The sequence below is a fragment of the Podarcis bocagei genome, assembly GCF_964188305.1.
Source record: "Podarcis bocagei genome assembly, chromosome: 1".
NCBI classification, from domain to species: Eukaryota; Metazoa; Chordata; class Lepidosauria; order Squamata; family Lacertidae; genus Podarcis; species Podarcis bocagei.
In genome coordinates this window covers 112,045,851-112,071,606 of record NC_138125.1, presented here as the reverse complement: position 1 = coordinate 112,071,606, position 25,756 = coordinate 112,045,851, and the positions used below count along the sequence as shown (strand labels likewise).

The 25,756-nt window shown below is 42.8% G+C and overlaps 1 long non-coding RNA gene across 2 annotated transcripts in view; it reads right to left on the bottom strand.

The window, feature by feature from the left end:
- LOC308581871 overlaps nt 1-25,756 on the bottom strand; it is a 429,226-nt gene that overhangs the window by 133,452 nt on the left and 270,018 nt on the right. The window lies entirely within an intron of this gene.

Below are 25,756 nucleotides of genomic sequence, written 5' to 3'. Positions count from 1 at the left end.
AAAACCTTTCACATCTCCCCACAAATGGCAACTTTCACATGACAGTCAAAGCTCATGAAAGTTCTAGTTTCTTACTGAGATATCTCCCTATACAAGTATGATTTAAAATGCTTCTTATTCTTCAGATATGTAGTTGGAGGTACTTTTTGGGGTGTGTTAGTCTTTGGGCCCATCACTTTGCTTTATAGCTTTTTAAAAAAAAAAAAAAACAAGATGAAAGGAGCTCTAGCTCCCTGCTGTTCCCTTTGCTTTTCTCCATGTGTGCTAAAATAATGCATGCAAAAAAGAACGGGCACAAGCCTTGGCACTAGAGAAACTGTGTTACTGAAGGCTCAAGACAGATCTTGACACATGTCACCTTTTTTTATATATAAACAAATATGCACACACAACAGCGGCAGTTGGTACCTGCTTTGCCCAGAATTATCTAGGACCAATTGCATTGCCGGCATTGCTCAGGTTGCTCTGACTATTATTATTATTATTAATATTATCATGATCATTATTTTGATTTATACACCGCCTTTTCCCCTGCCGAAACTCAAGACTATTTACAGGTAAAAATGAGAACCATTAAAACATGGGGGGGGGGGAAACAATAATTAAAAACAACACAGCAGCAGCCCTTCATTAAAAGCAGTCAGCTCCCTGTTGAAACAAAAAAGTCTTACCCTGCTGGTGGAAGGACAACAAGGAGGGAGGCAATCTGAATACTTTTGCCTTTGCCTTATTTCTGGGCTGTGCCATCTCTTAGGCTACTTATACAGAACTAAACCTTACTGTCAGGAAGGTGCCAGTGGAATATGATTCATTGTGGAAGGAGTAAAGGAAAGAAATCGTTATTCCAAGGAGACGAAGTGTTCACCAGCGGAAGCAGTAGTGGTAGGTAGCCACTTACAGGATTTAATAATGTATAGTTTTATTAGCACTGATGGTATCGTACTGATGGTATATGCAGTGCTATCTCCTTACTAGTCTGGTAGCACATGGTTGCTTCTGCAGACAACAGGAACGGAAAGCTACAGTGAGAGCTGGAATTCACTATCAGCCAGCATTATAGCTGCAGTTCATGACTCCCATGAAGAAAGTGGTCATTGGGAGAGTTGGCTGTGATTTGTCACATAGCCAGCTCCAGGTTTAAGGGATCTATTGGCAAAGTGTCCTCCTACGGGCCTTGTAGGAATGATCGCTGGGTCTGAAGCACACTCCCCACCCGCAGGCAGCCTCAGCCTGCCTGCACGTGTGACCTTGGGGTGCGGGGCACACTCCCCCTCACAGACAAAGCCACAGCTGTCTGAACATCGTGCCCTTTGTCTAACCTTTTGTGGTCTCAGTAGTCTGCGGTGTCCTGCCTGTGACCTTTGTCTGAGACCTTTGTCTCCTTCGTCATACACTGTGCAAGGGGAAAATGATGCGGTGGAAACAGGTGCCAAAATAACTTTGTGCCACCCCACGATCTTGGGACTGGAAGATGTGTAAAGGTCACATCCCAAAATATATCTGCCTGGGTTTGCATATTGTGTCAATAAAAGGAGCCTCCACAGAGCTGGCCGGCAGCTTGCTTGCAGCTCACCTGTGCGCAGCTCACCTGCATTATCAACTCCTGCCATGTCCTTCACTTCAGGGCCCCTGGCATAGGTACCTAGTAATGTCGATAGTGGTGGGCATCAGAAGCATATAACAGCAGTCCAATAGAGCCTCAATTGTATTTTATTTTTATTTTTTTACAAATGTCTCTGTTGGAGTGCCACTAAAAGACATTGTGGGAAGTAAAAGTTCTGAAATAACAAGTAAATAACAGCATCAGGTTCATTCTCAAAAATAACATGGAACAAAAGGCTTGGGCAGTGGGCCTGAAAGAGATACAACCCAAGGCCCCTGTAGGTGCCTGGGAGCCACCACCTAAATTTCTCAAAGTGGCCCTTTTGATAGCTACAAATTGGGAATAAGCTATTTGTCGTTTACTCAGTGAACAAAGGATAGAGGGTCTGCTATGTAAGTATATTTGGTTTGAGAGACACCACGCTCAAATAAAATGACTCGGCGACTCAAGCAGGCTTTGTGAAAGCATTGTACAGTATCTGTGCCAAGGTAAAAGTAATGAGATTTAAATTAACTATAAAATAATTTGAGCTGAACAACAAGGGAAAACAAACTCCTAATAGCATGTGGAATAGTTTGCCAGGAAAAGTGGTGTTAGCATCATTATATTAAGCCATAAAAAGAATGGTCTAGACAAAGCAGAGTAGATTATACTGTTAGGGGCCGAACCTACATTAGCTGTTTAGGGGAGGAAATGGATTAGATGACCTAATAAAGCATTTCTACAGTCTAATGATGATGATAAACTAAGTCAATACCTCTAGGGGATTTTCCTCCTCACAAACCCTGAGGAGAAGGTAATATGGCCAAATTAATTCTTCATATAATTCAAGTGAGTTACATCAATACTGAAGTGGACCTGAGGTCTTTAGCATCAAAATAAGTATTGGAGGGGGGAAACACCCAACGCCTTTTTCTTTTTTCAATAATTTTCCAGACATGCTATAATAATTGTAGACTGCTTAGGCAGAGTTTATTTAGTTAATCACTGCAGTGCTTAGTCACTTCTGTACAATGCCTGGCCCATGCATTTCCCAGTGTGGTGACCAGCTTAGTACCCAAGAGTATTGTGGCATCCCCTTGCAGACAATAGAGCCCTGGATGGTATTCCTTTCAGTTCCCTAAGCCAACTGTTCCATGCTAGTTTTGAGAATGAACATGAGGTTATATACTTTACACTTTAGAACTGAGAAGTAAGTCATGAGGGAGGGAGGAGACACAAAGGCATCTCATTCTTGCACCTCATCCCACTCAAGCAGTCCTATTGGGGTTTCTGATTGCCTCAGAGATATTCCAGTCCCTCTCCCTGATCTCCCCCCCCCCTGCACTGCTGAAAAACGTAAATCTTGGGCAGAAAAAACCAAGACAGAGCCGCTTTTGCTTCCAGAGCCCTACCTGCTCACACCAGCCAGGGCACCGTTATAGTCATTGCATTTCTCTTCCATTTACACTTCTCACGACATTTCAGAATTTAATCCGTCATTGCTACTTTTTGTACTTCTCTTCCTCATAACTGGGTCTCTCTGTTTCTGAGCCATTAAGTCGCTTCCCTTTGCAAATCTTTCCATCACGGGGGAAAAGAAATCCTTTTCTGTTTAGCTTACGGTTTGAAAAGGAATTTGAGCATTTCTTTCCTAAGTTTTACTTCACATAAAAGGTATATTATAAAATGAAAAGCAAGTTGGGAGGTGGGGAGGGAATGATGCATTGTGTGATGTGGTCCGCAAATGGAACAAAGGGGTATTTTTAATTCATGCAGTAAATAGAAAATAAAGAGACTGCCTTAGTTTACTATATGTCAACAAAACTGCAGCTTTAACCGGAGAATAAAAGGAACTCAATAACTCTTTGGTGAGTTAAAGAGTTTAGCAGGAAATCAACAAATATGAGGGGGGGGGGCATTTATATTTGCCACTTCCTTGCAGTTGGGTGTTTTCAGTGGAAGGGCCACTGTTTAGGGCTTTAAGAAGACAAGATATCACCCAGCTACTGTGCCTTCTGGTTTGGTTTCCTTCCAATGAGATGTGGCCAAGGTGGCTTGTATATGCACCCTTGCTGTGTAATTATGTTTTTATATACTTTTTTTTTAAAAAAAAATCACAATCTTCTCACTGTACTTTTGGTTGTTGTTAACACTATTTTTATCCTATTTTTCAAACAGGTCTCAGAGACTCAAATCATTCTTTTGAGAGAGAGAGAGAGAGAGAGAGAGAGAGGGAGGGAGGGAGAGAGAGAGGCAGAGGGAGTCAGAAAAAGAAGCCCAGATATCAGGCTTACCAACTAAAAAGACAAGACATGCAGGGAAATGGTGGTGGTGCAGCTGTTTATATTTTGTTCTGGCTAGGGGTGGTCAAAGGCCTCACTTTCCATTCTGCCCTCTATTCATCACATGCAGCTGTGCTTTCGTTCCACTGCAGTTCAACTTCTACCAAATTCCATGGTCATTACACTATTACACCCTGTTAATTTAAATGTAAAGGAAATGCAATGCAAGTGGGGGATTCACCATACTGGATGTGACAAGGGAGTCCCTTAGCCTAGCTCTGTGGAGCTCCTGATGGCGCCTGCTCAATGCTTGAGTAGGTAGAAGCTGCTGTTGGCATATATCCTCAAATGGGGCATATCACTTCCTCTTTTCCATAGCTGTGCCACATTCATCATTCAGAATGAATTTAATTCCACCAAATACAAAAAAGAATGTCGAGGATGCAGATAGAGAGCGGGGAGCAGGTCAAACCTGCAAGCGAACGTAGCCACCTGCTGTGGGTCTCCAAAGCAGTCCACAATGATACCTCTTGAAGGGCCTTGAAAATTAACTGGCAAATGAAGGGTGAGTCAGCCCATTTTGCAAGTACTAGCTTATTTATTTAATACATTTTGTGTCCCACATTTTCCCCAAGGTGTTCAAGATGGTGACCTCCTTCCGTTTTCTCCTCACAACAACCACATGAGGTGGTTTAGGAGAGAGAAGTTCATTGGACCAGAATCACCCAGCTTCATGGCCTAGTAAGAACCAAAACCTTTATACCCCCAGGTGCACTCAGCTCTGTAACCACTACAACACACTGCAGTGCCCCATTCTCCTCAGCAGCAGTGGAGCAAGCTGATCGGGAGCCTGGGGCGGTGCACATGCCCTGCGCCCAGGGGCGGGGCCAGCCATGTGGGGGTGGGGCCAGTCAGGGCAGGACACTCTACGGGGCCTCCGAGGAGCCTGTCTGCCTCCTCTACTCTGCTGCCCTACAGCTGAGGGGGAGGTGGCAGGCGGACCGTTTGGGGCAGCGCAGAGCCTGCTGGAGCCCAAGCCACCGCGTCACTCCCAGGAGAGACGCGTGGCTCAGGCGCGCTGCAGGCCCCGCGGTGAGTGCTGCCCGCCATTTTGTCACCCCCCTCAGTGGTGACACCCAGGTCGGACCACACCCCCTTCCTCCGCCCCTGCTCCTCAGGCTCCCGTGACTCTCATCACTACCTGTGCTCTGGCCACTGTTACTACAGCCAGCTTCTGTTACTTGCTTCTCATTTCCTTTTCCTTTGGCAGCAGAGGAAGCTTTGTGCCTCTCCCCATTTCACCCTACACTCTGTGGATACTGTCGTTAGGGAGCCTGCCAATTAAATAGTTCTGTTTGGCAAACTAGATTAGTTATACTTTGATCTCTTCTTTTGTTTCTTTGTCTCTTTTAGATCCAAATCAAGCTGCTTAGAAATCTCCCCCACCCTCCACCCGTCGCCTTTTTTTGGCTATGGTTTTGCTTCCTCTTGTGATAGAGCCGGGTGTATTTGCAAGGGCAGGGGAGGAAATGGGGTGAGGAAGGGACTGGTGACCAGAACCAGAGACAGATTTGATGGATACTGCAGAGGGGACAGGATTTTAGTTTATTTTGCTGAGGCGCAAGGGGGTAAGCTGTACACTCTGCTGTCCAAGCTTCTTTCCCCATTCCTGTTGGAGTCCTTGAAAGATGACAACCAGAAATGGAACACACATGTAATGGACTGTTGGTAAGGCCTAGTACACTGCTTGTTGTTTTTAATCTAACACTGTTATTAGTGGCCCTGAAATCCTACCAGGAATAAATAATCCCAAACTTTTTAAAAGACACTTGCTATAATGTTGAACAGAATGAGCAAAATAAAATAATTTGCATTATGAAAAACCCAGTAAATAATATATGCTGAAGAACAGTGTGCTGCTTCAGAGTCCGGAAGAATATTGCTTAGAGAATTTTTTTGTTTAAAACATTTATTGGAGACATATATTATAGTATATCATTTTCTGGCTGGGAGCCATGCAATATGTGTCTTTACAAAAAAATTACCTTGTAATATGAGACCCTCCAAGGCATAATTATATAATAAAAGTTCTTATTGGGAAAACTGGAAGTAGGCCAAGCCTTGTCCAAATATAGTGAATGTCAGTGCCAAATTTATTATCCTTAGCTATTAACAGGAGAAGGCAGGTTTTGTTTACCAAGCCTAATTCTCTCCTAATTACAGCCACTATAAAATAATTACTATCCATGGGATAACAACACAAGACAGAGTGACTAACAGAAGAAACTGCAGGGGTTAGAAAACAGAGTGCAATTCTGTGTCATTTTGAACAGATTGTGTACTGCCATGAACAAATTAACGGACTTCATTAAGGAATTATATTTTAAGAGTGGCTTTGCGGTGAAGCAGTAAAGCAATTAATGCGTCTTATTTGGTCCTTTAGATCTGAGTTCCAGTGCAGTTTGAGAAAGCGACTTAATTTTTGTTTTGATATATCAGGTTTAATAGGTTGCAAGCAACGTTACAGAGCGAGGTGCTTAATGAAAAATCTACTGGATGGATTCTATTATGGACAAATGATGTTTCTTGTTTGACTTTCTGTGTGTATTTTTGAGCCACGTCCTTTGCCAAATGGATTTCATTAAGATAGCAAGGGATCTTGCCTCCCCCCTCCAAAAAAGGCAATGTATATTTGAATAATCACAATAATGTTTTCCCCTTAATTTTTATTTAACAGTTCACGTGCATTTTTTAAAAGAAAAGAGGGAAAATTCTCTTTTAATATTTTGAGCAAAAAACCCATTAAAGCTTGCAATATTGTTTCAATATTTCATAGTTGCTTTGCTCACAAACCAAAAAGGGATATTATTATCCTGTTGAAGCATGCTGCTTCATTAAAGTTACAGTGTGTTGCCCACCCCTGCATCCCCTAACCTCTTCTGTCTCATCACACAACCCGAGGTGCAGAACAGACCCAGCTGTAGCTCTCTGCACAATTACAACGTATGTATCAAAATCAACCCATACACAACGTATTCGCAGTGGAAAAGGTTAGAGGTCAAGTTTTCCTCCCTCTGTGGAGGGCCACTTCACCCGAAAGAAGGACAAACTCCCTTATTTTGGTGACTTCGTGGAAACTGGCAAACTCAACGCACTTGGGGAGTCTGTTTTACAGACCACTTTTAATAGGCCTCCAGATGGCCACATGAAAGCAAAAGGATTATTATAGCAGCCCCCAGCTGTGCCATTCTAGATAAAGGTATATAAGAGTTCCCTTTACAACCCCCCTCCTCTTTTTAAGGATTTATAACTTGATCATAAAAATTCTCCCAGCACTGTAAGCAAGCAGATAACTTAGCCTGGAAATCATCTTTTGGATTCATTTATTTTACAAATAGTCCATCTTTTTCTTATTCTTGGATTTCTGAGCAATACTAGACAGTGTGTGGGGAGCATTGATAGGTTTTGAAGTATTTATTTTGCATTAGATGTTTATGAAACAGTAAAATGCATTTTCAGGCTCTTTGGGCAAGTTCTGCCCCCAGCAGATGTAAATAAATATATTTCCTTCCACATTAAATTCTGTTCTTCCAAATTTTATCCATTATAAGTCTATTATATAGAGTGGCTTAAGAAAAGAAATTTAAGGGCTAGGACAAATAACTGAAGAAAAGGTAAAGTATGTGTAATGGAAGGAGAATGATGATTAGTGTTTTTTTAATATAAAAAGCTATATAAAAATGATACTGAAAGCAGTAAATGTTAGTAATGAATCTTCATTTGTACATTAAAGTAATATCAATATAGATCTTAGCTCTCTCCAATTCAAGGAACATTATGATCTCCAAACACACAATCTCACATAAAATACTGTGTTTTCTTCCCAGTTTCAGCTCCCATGGGATGAGATTCTAGAATTTTATATGGTATGCAAAATAAAATTAAAGAACAGCATTGCTCATTCCTTTGGGGTTTTGTCTGCTGTTAAGTTCAAAGAGATATTTATATTTGGAATGTGTATACTTAGAAAGACTGAATTAGTGCCGCCTCCCCACCTAATATCTATTAAAGAAAGCAATATATTTGATTAGTTATGTTAGCTTTTTTTTCCCAGGACTGCCCTCCTCATTCTCTTCTAAGCTCAGCTGGAAATAAAAACAAACTGTCTCAGTTTGGTGGTGTGTGTCTATGTGTGACCACCCCAAGAGTTCCTCTTCCACTGTTGCAGGGAGATGTCAGAAGCAAGCCGGCAGTAAACCACACCATGCATGTTGGAGTTAACTCTTTATTAGAAAAACACAATCTGCCCAGACCTGGCAGAGTATCAGGCCTAAAGAACACTCATTTCCAGCAGGTCTTGCATCCATGGAACAGTTGCTAAGACTAAAAGTCCCTACCTCCTCACAGCCACCTCTTGGCCTCCCTCCTCCCCTGCTTCAACTTCCCTGATTATGGTCTTCTATCTGCCACAGCATCTTAAAAAGCAGAGACATCACCTAGCCAACAAAGGTCCGTATAGTTAAAGCTATGGTTTTTCCAGTAGTGATGTATGGAAGTGAGACCTGGACCATAAAGAAGGCTGATCAACAAAGAACTGATGCTTTTGAATTATAGTGCTGGAGGAGACTCTTGAGAGTCCCATGGACTGCAAGAAGATCAAACCTATCCATTCTGAAGGAAATCGGCCCTGAGTGCTCACTGGAAGGACAGATCCTGAAGCTGAGGCTCCAATACTTTGGCCACCTCATGAGAAGAGAAGACTCCCTGGAAAAGATCCTGATGTTGGAAAAGATGGAGGGCACAAGGAGAAGGGGACGAAAGAGCATGAGATGGTTGGAGTGTTCTCGAAGCTACAAACATGAGTCTGACCAAACTGCGGGAGGCAGTGGAAGACAGGAGTGCCTGGCGTGCTCTGGTCCATGGGGTCACGAAGAGTCAGACACAACTAAACGACTAAACAACAACATCTGCCACAGACTCTTGTGGCTCACTAAACCCTGTTACACCTTCAGCTTCTGACACCACCTCTTCCCCGTCTTCTCCTCCTTTTCCCTGTGACTACTTATCATTGTCCCACCATCACTCCCTGGGCTCTGAGCCTTTCTCCCTTGGTGGCTCCGCAGCTGGTTCCTCCCACCATTCCTCTGCATCCAGCCAGTCCATGACAGGAGAGCAGATTTGCTAGGCATAGGGGGCCAGATGAGACACAGTGGTAGCACATTTGTACAATGTGTTTGAATGTTACATTGAATTTCTGGACAAGGATAACTGGCAGTCTGACCCAGTCCAAGCACAGCAAGGGTAGCAATGCAACACAGCAAGGCCTGGAGAACTAGTAAGAGACGGTGCAATTCATTCTTTTCTGAGCCCCTTGTATGCCCTGTGAGTATAGCTATGGTCCAGCAACAAACGGAAAGCCATAGGTTTCCTGTCAGAGGTGCCAACTAATCAATCACAAGACACAGCACATGCACACCACTTGAATGGCAATGCCCATCAACTTTGGGGCCCCCGGCTCCCTCAAATACTTTATGTGGAGGCAGAAGGGACCTTGGCCCCTAGGAGTTGGTTCCTATGTTTCCCATCATCCTCTATGATTCTATATGTATGCTTTAGTTGAGATCCCTGCATCACAGGGGATTGGACCATTTTATTTATTCATTTATTAAATTAGTCTACCTCCCTTCATCCATAGATCTCAGGGCGGTTCACAACTCGATGACCTTTGGGGTCCCTTCCAACTCTACCGTTCTATGATTTTCTAAATAAAGGACAAGATGCATCATCTCTATATTGCTTTAAAGGTAAAGGTAAAGGTACCCCTGCCCGTACGGGCCAGTCTTGACAGACTCTAGGTTTGTGCACTCATCTCACTCTAGAGGCCGGGAGCCAGTGCTGTCCGCAGACACTTCCAGGTCACGTGGCCAGCGTGACGAAGCTACTCCAGCGAACCGGCACCAGAGCAGCACACGGAAACGCCGTTTACCTTCCCGCTAGTAAGCGGTCCCTATTTATCTACTTGCACCCGGGGGTGCTTTCGAACTGCTAGGTTGGCAGGCGCTGGGACCGAGCAGCGGGAGCGCACCCCACCACGGGGATTCGAACCGCCGACCATGCGATCAGCAAGTCCTAGGCGCTGAGGTTTTACCCACAGCGCCACCCGCGTCCCTATATTGCTTTAGGACATGCAAAAAGCAAAACACCATCTATATAACTGCATGTAAACAAGTTATAAGAGAAGTCAGTCAGGGCAAAGAAATTCCCATTCCCGTTCAGGGCCCGTGACATTTGCAGAACTAGCCAAGAATACATGGGATGTTTTTCAGTATTGTGCATCATTATTGTGGAAGTCATTGTTTCCCTCATTAGTGCTCTAGATCTGTACATTACTTCCATAGCAGGTCTTGACCTTAGTGCTGACAGTCCATCCTTAACTCACCCTTTGGTGCCTAGGCATTGCAGCAAATTTGCTACAGTACGTGACATCTCACACTTGAATATTTGACAGCATTTGAAGGCAAGAATTGCATTCAAATGCTTTACTGATCAACTCCATGACTAACAAGAGGCATTAGGGCAAGAGAGAGGGAGTGAGAATGCGATAAGATTCCCCCCTTACTTTGCAAACACATTGCATGTTTTTAGAATGTTTATGCTGCCATTCTCTGTGAAGGTTTTAATTTGATTCACGTGGATTAGTTTACTCCCCCAACAACCACTCCAATTCATACAGAATTCCCAAAATAGATAGGTAGACATACAGTATGCATGCATTTAAAAGTCAATCAGAGATGAGATGAAAGAATGAATTGAAGAAGCAGGCTTGGTGTGCTAGTTGAAGGCAGAAGGTAAACTCTGTATTGCCCTGCACTTGTTTCCAAACAAAGCAATAAATGAAATGCAGGGCTGTGCTTCATATATCTGGGTGTTTTTCTTTAAATGGAAAAACAGCGTCAGGGGGATTGAGAATGTTGTGTATGGGGAAGAGGGTTCAATTCTTTGCCTCTGCACTGCAGTACTGATGGAAATGACCCACTCAAATCAGCTGTTCAATCCAGGAGTGAAGCCAATTGTACCGATAGCAGCTACCTCCCCAGGAATAGCAGTGTAGGGGTGAAGGGTTTTTACCTCCTCCTTACAGAATGTGGTCCTATTCTGGGGAAAGGGGAGATGGCACACAGTGTGTGGGGGGTGAGTGGCATGGGGGGGGCTGAGCACCCACAACAAAAACTTTGTGGGTGCTAGGGCCCCCTGGAGTTGGTGCCACTGATATAGGGTTAAACATGCCCAAAAGTCACATCCACACCATACATTTAAAGCACAAGACTCCCCCCCCAAAAAAAATCTTAGGGACTGTCTTCACCCCTCACAGAATTATAATTTCCAGCACCCATAACAAACTGCAGTTCCCAAGAGTATTTGGGAAAAACATGTGCTTTAAAAATATGGTGCTGATGTGACCTCATTCATAATGTTTTTTGACAGACTAACCAGAAAAATGTACAAATTTATATATTTTTAAAGGGAGAGGTCATTGCTTCTTTGTCCCATAATCTTAGGTGTGTAGCCTAATACCTATAGTATGTAGTGGAGCCTTATTTAGTCTGCAGTCTCCATCTTGGAGCCAATCTTTATGGCTACAACATCCATCCTAATTTTGTATTTTTTTATTTTTAAAAAAGCATTCTTCCTCATCCCTGCCCTGCTTAGTGTAACATTTTGCCTGGTAAAGTTCTTGAAAGCTTGCTGTTATTTTGTGACAGTTTGGTTGGTCCAAATAAAGGTATTGCCCAACTGTGGAGGTTTACCCCTCATGGGCCAACACAGCTGCTTTGCTTTTTATATACAGATTTCAGCACACAAATCCCAAGAGCTAACATGTATTTATATCTCACTTTAAGGGATAATACGTAGAACTCTCAAGCAGTCTTCCATCTAGGCACAGATGTGATGTAGACTTAGAATCAGCAAGGTAACTGTGCAACATGTTATCAGACCATGCCCAGGGATTTAATAGCTTAAGAACATAAGAAGACTACAGCTGGGTAAGGCCAATGGCCCGGCTAGTCCTGCATCCTGTTCTCATATTACAGAGTCATGAAAAATTGAAGACCAAAGTACGAGATTGGCTCCATTATTATCAAATAATGGAGGTTTATAAACAAGACAGGAAAATTGGCTTCCAGGTGGAGAAATCAAAATTAGAAACGGAATTGTTAGAGCCCAATGCTAAGAATTTGTCTAGAATGCATAACTTGTTGCTGAAATGGAATACACAAGATGAAACAGTTAAGTCAGCTATGATTAAGTGGGCACAGGACATTGGTCATAACATTATGTTTGCTGACTGGGAACAGTTGTGGACCACCGGGATAAAATTTACGGCATGTAATGCCTTAAAGGAAAATATTATGAAAATGATCTATAGGTGGTACATGACCCCAGTCAAGCTAGCAAAAATCTACCATTTGCCCGATAAATAAGTGTTGGAAATGTAAAGAAACTGAAGGTACTTTTTATCACCTTTGGTGGACGTGCCCAAAGATTAAGGCTTTCTGGGAAATGATATATAATGAAATGAAAAAGGTGCTTAAATGTACCTTTCCCAAGAAACCAGAGGCCTTTCTCTTGGGCATTGTCGGCCAGTTGGTGCCAAAGAAGGATAGAAATTTTTTTTATGTATGCTACTACAGCAGCAAGAATACTCATCGCAAAGCATTGGAAGACTCAAGATCTACCCACTCTGGAAGAATGGCAGATGAAGGTGATAGACTACATGGGACTGGCTGAAATGACCGGCAGAATCCGTGATCAGGGGAAAGAGACGGCGGAAGAAGATTGGAAAAAATTTAAAGTTTACCTTAAGAAATATTGTAAAATTAATGAATGCTAAAATGTCTAGATTTGAGGGGGGAAAGGGGTGTACAGCTGAAAAAGATTAAGTAAAAGAAAAGATTAAGGGATAAATCTGATGAAATTAAGTGTTAGGATTTGCTGAAAAAACTTTGGGAATTGGGATGCAGAAAGGGGAGGTTTGGGGAAGTCGATGAAGTAAGGTTTATGAAAAAAAGGATATGAAATTATACATGTTTGTTTGTTTCTTTATTTGTTTGTATGTGTCTACAAAAAATTCTTGTAAAACCAATAAAAATTTTATATAAAAAAAACCATCCTGTTCTCATAGGGCTCAAACACATGCCTATGGGAATCCCAGAAGCAGGTCATCGTTGCCCTGACATCCTTACCCTGACAATCTCAGAAGTAATGGAAGAAGTTCTTTAGGTCACATATTCTTGCTGCCTTTACGACAGCAGTGGCTAACCTTTGGTCCTTCAGATGTTATAGGATTATAATGTAGTCAACACACCTCTTAAAATCCCTGAGCATCACCCATGCTAACTGAGGCTGATTGGGGCCAGAGGTTCACCTCTTCAGCTTTAGAATGTGGCTTCTGCTGGACTGAGTTGAGTGTCCATATTGCCTGGTATTAGGTTCCCTTTATTGGTCAGGATAGAATGCTGGGAACTGGACTTTTTCTAGAGAGTAATTATATTCCTTCTCCCTGCAGGCTATGCCATTCTGTAAAAAGTGCTTGGCTTAATGTCTCTCCTATGATATGAGTTGCATGTTTCTTCTGGATGTTGAGGTGCTCATGAGATGCTCAGGCAGGGAATGCCACCTTCTCACAGCAACTTAGCCCATATTTGTCAACAAGACAAACAGAAATTTGAGGATACTATGTCAAATATAGTCTACTGTTTATTTTCTTTTAAAATTGATGGATTATTTCCCCCCAAAAAATGAGAATGTGTGTGTGTGTGTGAAATCCAGATGTTGAGCAAATGCTGACCTGCCCAAAGCATAGTTTTCCACTTCCTGTTCCCAGTTTCAGCACAGAACAGCTGAGTAGTACCTATGTTCTTCAACTACTAAAATCTTTTATCAAACAAGATCTAAACTAAAACAGAACTAATTCTGCTCCACACCTTAAGCCTGTCCTCTCCTTTAAATTAATTTTTATTAATTTTTCATTAATAACAATCCATTGGAGGCCACATTAATACAATGCCAAATCATGCCAAATCACAATACAATCAAAAGAGCCAATTAAATAGTTCCGAATTAAACATTTTTGGATGACTTCCCATGTTCTGGCTATCAGGAGTTGATGTTATTCCTTGATCCTGCACCAATTATCTTAATTAGTCCAAGTTCCACAATTCCAATCTTAATCCTTTGTTCTAGCAGCCACTGATGCGATGACTTTCGATTGTGTTTAATAAATCCAAATCCATTAACTTGCAGATGGAATTTATATCCTGTAGCTGTGTGAAATATTTGTTTACCTTCTTCATTTCCTTCATGTTGTAATCAGTCAATTTTCTTCAACATTGCCCCTCCTTCGAAAGCTCATTTCTAGGTGCGTCATAGCTTTGCCTCTCTGAAGCCGAAAGCTGAAAGAACTCCGGCCGCAACTTCTGACTTACTTTCAGTGTTTATCTCCTTATTTCTTCTAACGAGCTGGCATCTCACCAAAACCATCATAAATCAGAACTAGAGCTCTGTTTAGTTGGAAATGTTACAAATCATCACAGTATTTCACACAGTCTGTTCTTTCAAGCACTCCATAAAAAAAAAGTTGAATCCTGCTTGCATTCCATATATAGTTGTAATCCATTAGTAATTTCCTTCCATTAGTAATTTATTCTTTTCCAGTGAAGGCTTGCTGATTCATAGCACAGCAAAAATAATGTATAAAGAGAACAAAGGCTCCCTTCGCTTACGTAGCATTCCAGTTACGATAAAGAGAGTCCTATCCAGATCAAAACCTTGGCCCTCAGTGGCTGATTCATTTCGCAGGTTATCTTTCTCCTTCTTCCAAAACACGTCTGTTTCTTAAGTCCAAATTCAGATACATCTTAAAAGAAACAGAGATACCTCCGCTCATGGTGACTGCCTTGTGGAGTTTCCAACACGTGCAGTGCTATGCCCTCTGCATCCCTGCCCCCACATTCCATCGGAGTGAGAAGCAGTTACTGGACGATCTGTGAGAGAAAGCTCTCCCCCCCCAACTCGAGGGGGGGCCTTGCAAGGATAATTACTCCCAAATTATCCTGAATTAACTGCACGGCTGGAATCCACGACCATGGGATCGGCAGTTCTCCATAGTGGCTGTGCCAGAAGTCCTAAGCCTGTCCTTTCTGTTGCAGTATCCCACACATTTTAAAAGTCAATTGCTTTGAGATACCATCTTAAGAAAAGTTATCAACTATTATTATCATCATCATCATCCTCTGGTCTATTTAATTTATCAGCAATAATATGTAATAAATATGGCTGTGTGTGTGTTTGTGTGTGTACTCTTTAGCATAGTCATCCTACAATGTAAATATTTCCTTACTCTATCACAGTGTTTCCCAAACGTTTTTGGGCAACGGCACACCTGTTTACTGAAAAAAAATCTCGCGGCACACCACCATTAAAGCCCCGCCCTGTGACGTCAGCGCGCAGCGTCACGCCGGGAGGGATGCACAAAAGTGAAAGTTTTTCCCCTCCCCCTTGCCGGGGAACCTCCAAGCTTTGGGCAGGCAGGCAGGCAGAGCTGGGAAGGGGGTTTCCAGGGGACACGGCAGCTCCTCGAAAGGCTTCTCTCAGCTGCGCTCAATCCTCCTCGGAGAGGATTTCCCCTCCGGTCCCATGCCTTCGTTTGGGGCATCGCTCCGGCTGCTCCCTCTCCCGCCGCGCAGGAGCGATGCCTCTCTCTGGCTCTCCCTCCGTGCAGGCTGAGGGAGGGAGGGAGGTGCCAAAGGAGACCAAACCCAGCGAGGCAGAGTCGCGCGGAGGTGCCCAGGCAGCGCTGCCGGCTGCGAGGAGGAGCGCCAGGCAGCAGCAGGAGGCGCGGCCTCTCCTCGCCGCCGCCGCCCCGCCTCTCGCCGCCCGACTCGCCCGCCTCCCTCCAGGCATCTCGCGGCACACCAGCCGATGTCTCACGGCACACTCGTGTGCCGCGGAACACCGGTTGGGAAACACTGCTCTATCAGATCCATTGCTTTGTCCTTAATGAAAACATATCTTCTAGCAAAATTAGTTTTACCTCTTTTAAATGAGCCTTTTTCAAAGGAGTGTACAGTTTTTCAATTGCAAGTGTGTACAAAGGCACCCCCCTTTTTTTGGTCCTCTGAAGTTTTCAGCTGGTGTCCTTCCATGTCTTATACTGTAAGTTAATGTGCAACCACACCCTAATCCAACACAGATAAAAACCGACAAATTCCAAGGGCACTGCCCACATTTTCCTGGTGGATCAGCAAAAAGTTGAGTAGCACAGGTGTGAATAACTATGATGCATTGGAATCGGACACGACTAAATAACTAAACAACAACATATTGGGGAAAATTCATAGACTATAATTGTGTGCCTATCTGCACCCCACTGCTGGCTATGGAAAGTGAAGAACTATGGTTTGCATCCAGACTTGATCACGCTCTGAGTAAAGCTTTTGAGATCAATGAATCATTATTTTCTATTCTAAGCTTGACTTAAGTCTCTGGTCCTATTATCCTAACCATCTCTACTGGAGAAATAGGTCCCTTTGAATTCAATAGGGAATATACCCCAGGTAAATGGTGTCAGAATTGCAGCCTCAGGCAGGATGCAACCCCAAAATGCTAGTCATTTGTAGACAAAAAGGTTGGATGAACGGATAATACTTGGGTGGTAAATCGTGACCATCGAAATCTTAGAGGAAGTTTCTTATGCTATTTCTGAAAGCCAAATGGAAGATAAGAATAGATAAGGCCCACTGATGCACACACATACAGCTGTCAAAATCTAAGTCACCCCAAATTCTAACGCTGGAATCCACCTTATACTGAGTCAGACCACTGGCCCATCTTGCTCAGTGTTATCTACACTGGCTTGCAGTTCTCCGGGGTTTCATAGAATCACAGAGTTGGAAGGGACCATGAGTCCAACCCCAGCAAGGCAGGAATCACAGGAGTGTTTCCTAATGCCACCTGGAGATGCCAGGGGTTGAACCTGGGACCGTCTTATTCAAAGCAGTTGCTCCAGCACTTGAGCTCCATCCCTTCCCCCACATTTGACACAGTCGCTTGGTTTGATATAAATGGTTGTCTGCTGATAAGACAGACATAGGATGTTTGTGACTTGAGAGGCTTCAAAGCTTTAGATGAAATGGCACATAAATGAAGTCTCACTTCCTGTGCTTTTAAAATGTTACAGTATATCGTTCTTATTATTTCCTGGCATAACCACATACTGTATGCCATTAAAGGGGAAAAATGATTTATTATAAAATAGTTCTAAGTAAAGAAATGTCCATGGAGGATACAATAATTGTTTTCATTTTCCTTTCCCCAGTGCCAGTGGAATAATAAAATGCTAATAGATGCAAATTATGCATGATCTTTAATGCATACTAAAGAGAAACAATTTGAAAAAGAAGGCGCTTTCTGTTAGTGATTTTTCCCATAGTCAACACATTATTTTTATTTAGATTCTGTAACTCCATTGCACCATCATGCTTTTCTGTGTCTGATTTAACTGACCAGCAGCTGACAAGACTGCAACAATGGTACTGTACATTCCTGAAGGGTTAAAAAAAAAAAAGGAGGGGGGGAAACCACACACGCCCAAACAAATATTTGACTCCATATAAATTCCACAAGGAAATCTTGGGAAAGAGAAAACAAACATTGCCCCAATAGAAGAGCCACTCTGACTTGAAGAACAGAAAATTGAAATACATGAAAAATCAATGAGGTAATAATTAAATTGTGGAGCCCACAGTACAGTGGCCAACGCTCAGCATGCATTTGTTAATGCATACTGGGAGCTGGGGTAATCAGCAGTTAAAGGAGAGCAGAGAATGGCTGTCATTCCAAAGCTAATTTCATGATCAGGCTCTTTAAAAACACATACCTGCTCCACACACTATCCAGAGAGATATTTATAGGAGGTTAAAGATACAAATTAAAGTCCAGGAGACTATACATTCCTGATTACCCAGCATTCTTAAATCAGTCCTTTCCCCAGTCTCACACCTGGGCCTCAGCTGCAGTGTAGCTGTCATTTACGCTATCCATGGCACACGATTGATGACAGTCATTCGCTGATGAAGCTGTATACATCATTTCTGTCCGGGCTGCACTGGCCAGATGGACCCTGACCATCCATTGCCTGTCAGGGACGCATCTGTTCACACTGCTGCTAGGGGTACTAACAAGTCATTGGCTTTCCAAAAAGGACAGTGTCAGCTGCATAGGGCACAACATAAAAACTCTACTTGGGTGCCCCCTCCCTTTTTTCTTAATAAAGATAGTCTCACATATAACAGCTCTTTACCATGTTAAGACATCATAAAAGGAATCTGAGATTAACAAGAGTCGGAGACTTGGCTCTTGTAAGGTATTTTGCTCCCTGCTATCCATCAAGAGAGTGTGGAAATGTATCATAGGCCATTCTCTATAATGTTGTTGTTGTGTGTTTTTTAAAAAAATAATGCTACGCACAAAACACACACACACACTTAGACAACAAGCAGGGTCTGAACTACTAGCGTTTAAATAAAAAAAATCAAGATGTAAATTCTAGCTAATGCAATAACAATAAAAAAATATAGGGGGAGGGGGGAGAAACATTTCTCACAGAGAGAGATGTATACAGGCATACAGAGAGATTGCACTAAGACCACAAAGGGAAAGAATGCTATTGTATTCAGGGGTTTTTCAGATATGTTCCCTATTCATACGCACATTCCCACCCCCACAAGTATGCCACGAACACAGGTTTTGATAATACAATGCAGACAGTAGCCAGAATAATGGGAGGGCATTTTAAATGGATTTATTGCTCAGGAAATTATGTGGTAGAGAAACACACACAGCACACTGAGCAAAAAGGGAAACCCTTGGTGTCTTCGAGGGGGTTGTGGGTGCAAACCAAGCCTGATGATTGTAAGGGTCTCTGCCTTTCAACATTATCTTTGTATTTCAGCCATGCTAGTTAAATATATTGTGGGGCACCATGATGGCACGAGGTTCACCATCATGCTTTTACGTGTCTGTATTCAGTATTGAAAAGCTGCAGCGGTAGTACATTCCTGAAGGATCTGAAGCACCTCTCCTCAGCATCTATCGGTAGCTCTTAGGGTCAGGTTTTTACAAACTTCCAGAATGTAAGACAAAAGCTGGGATCATTTCACTTAAGCACAAGGCCTGTTCATAAATTCATTTGTGTAGAAATGAATATGTGGAAGTGGGAGCAGGATTACACCCACATACCCTGGACCTAAGTACCTCCATGCATTCTTCCAAACCTATGGTCTATGGGTGCAATTCTGCTCCATCTATTACTTTCAACAGCTCATTCATATTCAGAGTAAGTGTGCCTTGTGTCTTTGAGTTCAAACTGAGGCTTACCTAAAGCAGCATATGCCACTTACCCAAGAAACTGTGGGATAACCAGCCTCATATAACCAACATGTTTAAGTTTAATTAAAACATGAAAGGGTAATACCATAGAGTAAGATGGCCTGCCAGGCTTTTAGGCACACGTCAAATCTTCATCAGAATCCCTCCTCTGGGCACATTTGCTTATAAAGGTTAAGCAAGTGGAAACTGGGAATAGGGTCTTTTTAGTGGTGGTGCTCTGGTTATAGAATATTCTCTCCAGAGGTGGTTAGCTGCTATCTACTCTGTTATTTTCAAATATGATTCCTGTGGTTTGTATTTGAATGATTTTTTATAAATTAGCAATTATTTTAAGACTCTGGTGTACTGCTGAGTATTTGAGGATATCACTGCAGTTCACAAAAGAAAGTCATTTAATGTGGGGGGGGCATTGTAACACACTACAATAGAATAATACAGTTTCTAATTTCTGCAATAATCAAACAAGTGCACTATTTACACTGTGCCAAAAGCTGTTCTCAAATTTTGTGGAAGTTTTCTTTCCTTGCAAAAGAGTCTTCCATTTTCTGCCTCATTCTCAGCATGCATCAGAATTTCCTCAGGATTCCAGTGGATTTGGTGGGGGGAACTGAGTTTTCCTTATCACTGAGAGGTGGCTAGCTAGGTGGTGGGCATTGCCATTCCAATGGTGTACATGCACCACATCATGTGATTGATTATGCAGGCTGGGGCTTACCTGCACCTCCCCAATATTTTATTCAAGTTGGCACCCCTGCCGCAGCCTCTTCTACTACCTGCCTTTCGTGATCTGAAAATGCCCCATGGCTTCCTCTCTTGAGCTTGAATTGAATCATGGGAGGCTGGTGATCAGGCAGTTCCAATATAAAATCTGTGTACTTGCTATTATTTATAACCTTTAAAAATATTCCCACACTGATTTCTTTAAAAGGGAAAATACCACACTTAAAAAAGAGAGAGCAGCCAGGTACACAGACTTTACTCTTGTTTTTACAGTGAAGCCTAACTGAGGACATTCAGAAACTGGAGGGGCGCCTGAGCAGGCTGCAGAGTGCAGACTACTGGAGAGGTGAGTTGTAGAATGAAAGCAATGATACTCACAAACAATACTTGGCCACCTTGAAAGTAAGATATGTACAGCAATTTCTTTTTGTTTAAATTGTTATTTTAATTATATTTTAATTGGTCTTACACTTTGTTGTTAGCTGTTTTGGAAGGCTTTATATTGTAAGCTGGGTTGGAATGCTTTAAATGGCTACAATAATTCAGTTAAGTGGGGTCACCTTCCTGCCTTATTCATCATTGTCTTCAGTGAGAAGTGGATTGCATGCAATGGATAGATATGCTCATCACCCGCCTTTTCTTATTGTAACCACAACTGTGTTTTGTACAGCACATTTGTCTTTTCCCCTTTTATCTAAGATCCTTTTAAAAGCTCCCTTTCTTTCACAGTGCTATGCTTAAGCATGTTATAATAAATGTGAACTTTCCCTTTCTGGAAAACTAGTGGGACCAGTCTGTTCACATAATATACTTTTAAAAAGCTATTTTGTACCCTGCCTGAACAGTGGTGCATACAGTAGATGGATATTTTTTTAAGTCAGCATCCTCACCGGTGTCTGTTCCTGGGAGGAAATACCATTCAGGTCATATCATTCAAGCCATATCATTCAAGTCAACCAATTTTGACTTCAAAATGTTATGTTATCATTACTTTTTATTGTTTCTCCTAGATTGGCAGCCATTACCCATTTTGTTGGTTCTGTTGTTATCTAGCATGATTTGCCTAGTCCTATTTGTGCGAATGGGTCCTTAATATGTGCACTGGAATGGTGGATTTTCCACCCAAAGGGTAGAATTTATGGATAAGGATCTTTATGTTGTTAATCCTTCTAAGATTTTTCAACACCTCTTTTGCTGGTTTCAGACACAGACATTTATTGGCCTGACTAGTGGCAACTCATTACTGCACTATAGCATAGCAAACAGGTGTAGCATAGTGGACAAGAGCCAAGCTGTGGGCTGAGAAATCCCTAGTTCAAATCTTGCCCAAATCATTCATTCATTTGGGGGTAAGGCTTCCGCCCACTTACGCATGACTGACTTGCGCGCTGCTGCATATACATGCATTGCCAGGAAATAAAGAAATAATTCAATTCAAACCCAGAAATGGCGAGAGAGAGCTGGAGAGTCATCGTGGCTTGTAAGGAGACCCTCTCTGGAGCCTGAAGAGCATGTCAATGAGAACAGAGGAAGCCCCAAAGAGACTTGAGGTACAGCTGGGCTTTATTTATGCTGTTCAGCCTCCCTGCCTAACAGCTGATGTGCAGGTAGTGCAGCCACAGCAGTCACCTTCCTGAGCATCTTCTAGCCTCCTGCTGGCCCCAGATGAGATACAATATTATTATTTCATGTCATAACACGTAGTGGGATGTGAATCTGAGTTTCCCTGGTTCCACAGGGATGTGGGTGGCACTGTTGTCTATACCACAGAGCCTAGGGCTTGTCGATCAGAAGGTCAGCGGTTCGAATCCCCGTGATGGGGTGAGTTTCTGTTGTTTGGTCCCAGCTCCTGCCCACCTAGCAGTTTGAAAGCACGGCAAAGTGCAAGTAGATAAATAGGTACCGCTCCGGCGAGAAGGTAAACGGTGTTTCCGTGCACTACTCTGGTTCACCAGAAGCGGCTTAGTCATGCTGGCCACATGACCCAGAAGCTGTCTGTGGACAAACGCCAGCTCCCTCGGCCCATAGAGCGAGATGAGCGCCACAACCCCAGAGTCATCTGTGACTGGACCTAAAGGTCAGGGGTACCTTTACCTTTCCCTGGTTCCACTCGAACACTCTACTACTGGTGCTCAGGTTTTCTTCCCTTTTGCATTCCAGGCATGCAAAAGCCAGAGGTTTCTGCACACATTACAGGACATGTTCTAGCCAAGCAAAAGCACTTGAGGAGGACACAGAGCTGGGACAGGTAAGGTTGCAGCCTAGAGAGCGGGGGATGTCTAAGGAAATCCCAAGGACCAGATTAAAAAAAACCTGCAGAGGCTGAGGTTCCCCATCCTTAGAATAGGGGCACAGAAATGGGAAGCGTGATAAAAGGTTCCATGATATTACAAACTGGGAGTGGAGAAGTGGAAATTTAAGGCACAGACATACCTCCCAGCTACATATAAAAGTGGACATGCAATGGAAATATATTCTGCAAAGGCTCCATCCCCACAGCACACCCCAGGCTGCCACAAACTACAAGATACTGATTCTTGTACCTACGCATGGGGCCAGGCTAATGTAACCATATCCATCTGAAGGAATTTATAGATTGGGCTGTTAGAGAGGCAAAACTGGGTCACTTGGTGTTCCTTAGTCTTCTAAACTACGTGCTAGAAAAATAAGATGTTGAGTCAAAGAAAGAGTAGCTGGTCTACAAAGAGCGAAGGCTGCAGGGTGCAATGATGAAAAATGGCTTTTCTCATGTGCTGATCAAGTGAATTTTTCGAGGAAGCTGGCAACTTTTTTTAAGCAAATGAAGTTTGCGGCTACTTTATTTTGATTAATACGGTGTAATGTTGCATTGGAGAACAAAGGAGGTTAGTGAAATGGGATGGGGATGACAAAATGGAAGTCAGCTAAAGGGCAGCTGGATGAGCTGAGTCTTGAGAGATGCGACCACATTTTCTGCTAAAAGTAGATTATTCCACAGCGTCACAATTCCAGCCTGCATTAATTAACTGGGAGTCATCACTGTTTTGTTTTGTATTTTTTTAAAAAAAATCCTCCAGGGTCTGGTTAATGGTGTCATCACTTGACAGAAAATATATAGGCTTCCTAATACCATACGGACACTACTGGTGATTTAGGTTAATAACTTGAACTAGGGAGGACTAAACGCATGGGGCTGACCAGATCAAGCACTTAAGTGATCATTCAAAGCTTTGTTTCTGTTTCAGTCCTGCTTTCTAAAAGTCTGATCTCCCTTCTAGTTAGATCAAGTAAGGAAACTCGAGAACATAATACAGTAATTTGTGGTTTCAGGCAATGGAAAGCAATGGCATTGCAAATTGCCAAAGGTATGGCCATTTGAATGTTTTTCCAGGATACTGCTAAAACATATGTGGCAAATTAACCCAGAGAGTTTGTGAAGGCTCTGGTGTAGACACAGAATGTGATGGTCTTGGGAGACCCAAGTGGTGGCACTGAGCACTTTCCACCAGCATCAGCTGGTGTGCCAGCTGTGATCCCTTTTGGACAGGGACAGCTGGCCACAGTCATCCATGCTGTGGTTCTATCCTGTTTAGATTACTGAAATGTGTTGCACATTGAGCTGCCTTTGGATAATGTATGGGAACTTCAAATGGTGCAACATGCTTTTGAATGGGTCTGGGCATTTGGATCATTTCCCGCTTGCTTTAAAGCAGTTGCACTGGTTCCAAGGCCTCTTCCAGGCACATCTGAAAGTGCTGGCCTTGCCTTATATGACATCGAACAGAAAAACTTCAAGGATTTCTTGCTGTTACTCGAACCTGCCTGGTTGTGGAGATCCTTTCCAGGGGCCTTCTTCAGGTCCCCCTGCCTTCGAAGGCGAGGTGGGTGGTGACCCAAGATAGGACCTTTGTGGTGGTGGTACCTCGTCTTTGGAATGCCCTTCCTGGGAAAGCATACCAGTCAACAAATGTGGTGCTTTTTTGACACCATGTATAAACCTCTTTATTTGCCTAGGCTTTTAAGATATTGTTTTAATACATATTTTTATATTGATTGATTCTGATTTCATGTGGGTCCCCCCCATTCAGGCTCAGTATAGTGGAACCTGAATGGATATACAAACCACAAAACTTGGCTGTTTTATGTGTGAGATACACATGCAGTTGCACCTTGATTCGATGCATGTTTACTGGGAAGAAAGACTTACTGAGTCCAATAAGTTATATTGCATATTTTACTTTGGAAGTGATAGGTGTCCTTATCTGTTTCATTATTAATGGACTCTTATTTTTGTGAAAAGAAGTCTCTGTGATTAGTCCACAATCAATGTTTGTTTTATAAAGTGTCTCCGATAGAAAAAGAAGTACAGTAAAGAATTTAAAATTCCCTGTGCAATAATACCAGACAACCATAGTTTCACCATGTGAACATATAGATTTTTCATATAGTGCTTACACTGGTGTTGGCCTCTTTGGTGAAAAGAAGAACAGAACCATTGAGCTGATGATGAATAGTAAATGCATCCTCAGTTGTCTCCAGGAAGGCAAGGAAGCCTTTGGGAGCCCAGGGTGATTCCCCCTAGGCCTCAAGCATTCCTTATGTTGCTTCCAGCAAAACCATGACCCTGAGACATCCAAACAAGACAAACCTTGCTGGCAGACTATAAATAAGCTGCTCTGATTTAGGACTCTGAGCAGTGCAGTACACCGAGAAATTGAATTGGCTGCTTACCTCCCTCGCCCAAGGTTCCTCTCCCACTGGTCAGGGAGACAAGTCTTTTGCAGGTACTTCACTTCAGACTGGTAGGTCAAGGGAACAAATCACCTTGGATATACAACAGATATCCAAGTACCCACTCTGTGTGCGCGCGCGCGCGCGTGAGCGCGCTCCTGACAATGAAGCCTTTCCTGAAGCAATTTATTGCAGAAGATCCCATTGTTTGCCTGTTGGTCACAGGAGAATTGTAAATGTGCCCAAGAATTAGAACCACACCCAATACCCTTTGTGGTCCATCATACAAACACTTAATGGGTTCGAAGGCAGTGGCTGACCAGGAAATGAATCTTGGAGTCATATTGACCAGCTCAATGAAAATCATTATTATTATTTAAATTTGTATTCTCAGCAAGGGGAAATCTCCAACCCACTGGTCTAATTAAGCCTCCCTGGCCTCCCCACTTGACCCATGGCATGGTTTACCCAAACTGTGCCCACCTCTCCATGGGGATAAATGTGGTTCACATTGTATTTAAAGGTGAATCTTTGTACTTCTGTTTCTCTTAAACAATATGTGAACCGGAACACAGCCATTATTTGAAATTCGAACTTCTCTGAATTTTACAATGCATTTCTCCAGTCAAGTAATCTGTACAGAAATATACAGGCCTTTTCCCCCCAAGGGGAACTCACTTCCAGCACCTCTGAGGTGGGCGCCATTGCCATTCTAACAGAATGAGGTTCATGGTGAGTCCTGGCACTTCTTTTTTCAAGAAAAAAATAGCACTCAAAATACATATGCTAAAGTAAAGTGGCCATAAAAATGTATGTATTAGTGAATATATGTGAACATACAAAATACATTATATTGGGTAAAACACAAACATTAGGGAAAACATTAGGACTTCCGGGGTGGTGCCATCGGCAATGGCGGATTCCCTCTGAACTGGAGGGACTAGCTCTGCGTGAAACGGGTCTTTTCCGCTACGGCGAAGCGGGGACCCAGCTAAAAATCACAGGTGGA